Source organism: Hibiscus syriacus, unplaced genomic scaffold (genome assembly GCF_006381635.1).
Source record: "Hibiscus syriacus cultivar Baekdansim isolate YM2019G1 unplaced genomic scaffold, ASM638163v2 tig00110532_pilon, whole genome shotgun sequence".
Taxonomy (NCBI): domain Eukaryota; kingdom Viridiplantae; phylum Streptophyta; class Magnoliopsida; order Malvales; family Malvaceae; genus Hibiscus; species Hibiscus syriacus.
This window is the reverse complement of record NW_024062771.1, coordinates 614018-618042: the sequence shown is the minus strand read 5'-3', so window position 1 is coordinate 618042 and position 4025 is coordinate 614018. Positions and strand designations below refer to the sequence as shown.

The 4025-nt window shown below is 34.3% G+C and overlaps 1 pseudogene; it reads right to left on the bottom strand.

Moving 5' to 3' along the window:
* Positions 1–414: 414 nt before the first annotated feature.
* LOC120130263 lies at positions 415–3706 on the bottom strand (annotated as a pseudogene).
* Positions 3707–4025: the final 319 nt, after the last annotated feature.

The window sequence follows — 4025 nt, the reverse complement described above, 5'->3', positions numbered from 1 at the left end:
GGCAGTTTGTGAGCTATACTCGAGTTTAATTCCATCGAAATTTGGTCAACACTCGAATCGAGCTACTTGATACTTGATTCAAAATACTCGAGAGCTACTAAAAAAATAATATATTAATTTTTTAAATTAAATTATTAAAATTTATATGTTATTCAAAAAAAATACAATATAAGATTTTCATGTACTTAAGATTCAGGTTCGAACTTGAGCTTCAATCAAACTAAGATTGAGAACGTTTTGAGTTCAAGTTTTTTCAAGCTCGAGCTTCAATTTTTTTATTTTGAGTTTGAATTCAAATCGAGTTGAGCTCAAATTTACACTTTTCAAGTCGAACTCAATAATAATCGTGTTCAACTCGACTCGTTTATAACTCTAGCTCTGCTATGTGACCAATGAGAAGGTACCCTATTATTGACGAATAATCACCTGAGCTTTTCTAAAGTAACAAAACAATGAGGGCAATATTTTTTACACACCTGTCTCATCTCGCTTGGATTTTTTGCCAACATTTTTGCACTTTCCAGCCATGTTCCAAGCAGAAAATTGTCATCAGAAGCAACATGTACATCAATATCCTTTATTAGTTGACTAAACTTCTGGCCATGAAAATTCAGCTTTGACAGCCTTCCTTCGAAAAGCTTTCACTGCCTCCAAATAGACTTCGTTTGCTAGCTTTGACAACACTTGGCGTGTTAAGTCGACCAAATCATATCTGTCAGAAAACTCTGCATAAGTGGATATAACTCCCTATTTTTATTTTAATTCCTGTATTAGGAGCTGCTTTTATTTTTTGTTTTTGATAATAATATATTGAAATAAGAAAAAAATAAATGAGTTAACCTATATGTGAGGCTGCCAGCTAAATCATTTCCAGCCTCAAGGAAGAGCTTTAAAGCATTGACGACCTTATGAGTAGAATACCACAAATGTGCTTGAGGCAGATCAGAGTTACTTTCCAGAAATGCAAATCTTCTGATTCCTTTTTTCAAGCTGTATGTATTCGCATTGTGTCGCTTTGATGGTTGAGATACAGAACTTGTAGATGGATCCCAATCTGGAAATTTGACTATGAAATATGTGTTATGATCCTGCCACAAATGAAGATGCAACATTAGCTCCTACTTAAATGAGAGAATGTCCTAAAATACAAAATCTCAGAAGTTAAATTTAGCGGCTGGAAGATCTATTCCAGGTAGACACGTTCCTAGAGCATATTAAATAATTCCATAGTACAGTGTCATAGTTGGATTTATTTCCATTAAGGGTTTCTTCTACAGGGAAGTAATATGAAAAAAGAATTAATAGTTCATCAGTGTATTGAAACATACAGCGATTCCGTCTGTACAATTGTAAACTGTGATACAATATTGCCCATGCTTCTTCAATTTGTTGAATTGATTTACCGTACAGTCTGTGGGTGTAGGTCCTCAGTCATTCCTACAATGCATGAAGTTAGCTTTTGGCCGGACGGCCTACGCACTTGAAAAAAACAAAAACACACCAGAGCACTATCGTTGCATGCATCTCAGTAGTCGGTAATGTCACAATCCTAAGTGTCCATGATGGTTGACAATATAGAATTAACACCTCCAACTAGGGGGTTTCATTTTTCGATTTTAACCGAATTAACCGATCAAACCGAATTAGTTCGGTTAATTCGGTCGACCACCAAATTAGTTCAGTCGGGGAACGGTTAATATATTTTTCAATATTCAGTTAGGAGTTAATTTGGTTTGAAATCGGTTAGTTAACCGAAATTATTAAATATTAAATATATTATAGATATTAAATACATATTTTAAGCTCAAACCCATTAAGAATTAAGACCCAATTATTTTTTAACCACACTAGACTCATTAAATTATCAATACGTAATTAATTTTTAACCCAAATTAAAAAAAACACTTCTATTATATTCAAATTAATACAATTAAAAAATTATAAAAACATTTCGGTTACTTCAGTTAACCTACCGAAATAACCGAACTTTATTTGGTTCAGTTAACGGTTAAAGAAAAAAAATTTGTTTAATTCGGTTAATAGAAATTCGATTCGTTCGGTGGCCGAATTAACCGCTTGAACACCTCTACCTACAACGTGCTAGTCTCTGTGTCTGTTAATTATAACATGAAATACGATGGACTTTTATCTTAGCAAGAACATGGAAGAAGAATAAATGTATGTTTCATCACTTTTGAGTTCTGAAATTGAAAAGAAGTTAAAACAGGTCAAGTACCAGAACTTGAACTTTTTCCTTTCGAAATGCCATTTCAGACATTAATTCGTAAACAACTGGATTTTGTTCTATTCCTTCCATGCACATGCCAACACCTACCTACAGATCATAAAATGTTTAAAATGTTAATTTCTAGCGATGATTAGAAATTATATTTAAAACTCGAGACACTGCATACCATGGTTGAATTTTTACTGATGCGAACATCCACTGGACCAGAAGAAATTGCATCCAGTGTTCCATACATTTCAATATTTCCTCCAAAATTATGCAATAAACACCTGATAAAGATATATTCAACATAGCAATGAATTCCATAATGCAAACATAAAATTATACGTTCAAGAAACAAATGAATTAAAAAAGAGATTTTAAAAGGTTGACATCTTGCTAATGGGTCATGGAGTGCCGTGAAATTTCAGGAGAAAATGATGAGAGAATTACCAGACATAAGGAGTGCCATAAAATTGAGAGGATGTTTCCCATATTGGTTTGACATCAGCGAATAAATCAAGAACTATCATTTCCCCCACTGGAGCAGAATGTAAAAGTGCCTGCGAATATTACCAGATTTATATGATCAAATGACTTAACAAAATGTCCGGCACTTAGAATACGGTACCAAAAAGTACTATTTGCTAAGCAATAATATGCCAAATGACTTCTTTATTTTTCATATATTAAAGAAATAAGGTTTTCTAACGATTCATCCCTGTTCAAATGTTATCCAAAACCTAAAACCCCAACTGAGAGTTCCTAAAGCAGCTTGCGTAGGCCATTGCATAATACTTCCGCAAAAGGATAATACAATAGTTTCCCAAGTAGCTGAATTGTTTAGGTTATTAAAAGAGACGCACTTTATAAGAATATCAAGTTGAGAACAAAATATGCTAGTTACTGATTGTTGAGTTTGTATACACCTTCTGTTGGAATTCGAAGTGATATTAAAAGCAGTACCTTGAATAGCCAAGGATCCATGAGCAGTGGATATTTCAAGTATCTTGTGTAGAGCTTCGAGTTGAGATTTGGTTAGGCGGACATCCAAGGTATTTTCTGTAGAGGATGAAGTGTTGGATGACATAAGAGCCTTGGTTTCTTTTTGAATTTTTGTGCTTCCAGGGTGTAGACACATGATTTTGCCCTATAGCATACACATTATATATATTACACTATTCCCGATATATATATATATTATTAATAGCCTATATATTATTATTTTACAACATCTTGTTTTTTGTTTTTTCAGGCCCATCACCCATTACAAGTCCAACGTTATTACAAAGGATGGCCTAGAAGCCCATATACAACAATCAACAGCCCAAAGCCCTTGTAGACCGGATCCGAACCGACCCAACACTCGGGTCCACCTAAGTCTGACTCGAACCGAATAGTTAGGGTTTCCAAAACCCTAACTTTCCACTCTATTTCCTCAAGAGCCGTTCCCGCCGCTTCCATTCGAAGACCCCTCATGCCTCACGCAGCCGCAACCAACGCCGGTTTTCTAGGTGAAACAACATCGTGGACTCAGCAACAACCAAGCGAGAGATTTAGTTTACATGACTCAAAAAATGCTAAAAATAGGATGTTTTAGATTATAGATACATATGTAAACTACACAAAAAAATACAAGAAAATCACACGAAATTACGAGCAAAAAGTACGAAGAAAAACCGAAAGAAAAAACAAGGAAATTTTGTGTGATTTTCGAAAGGAAAAAGTGAATAAAGAAGGTATTTTTTACCTTACTCGTATTCTTTTGCTTTACATGTGACTTATGTTTCCCTTTTTC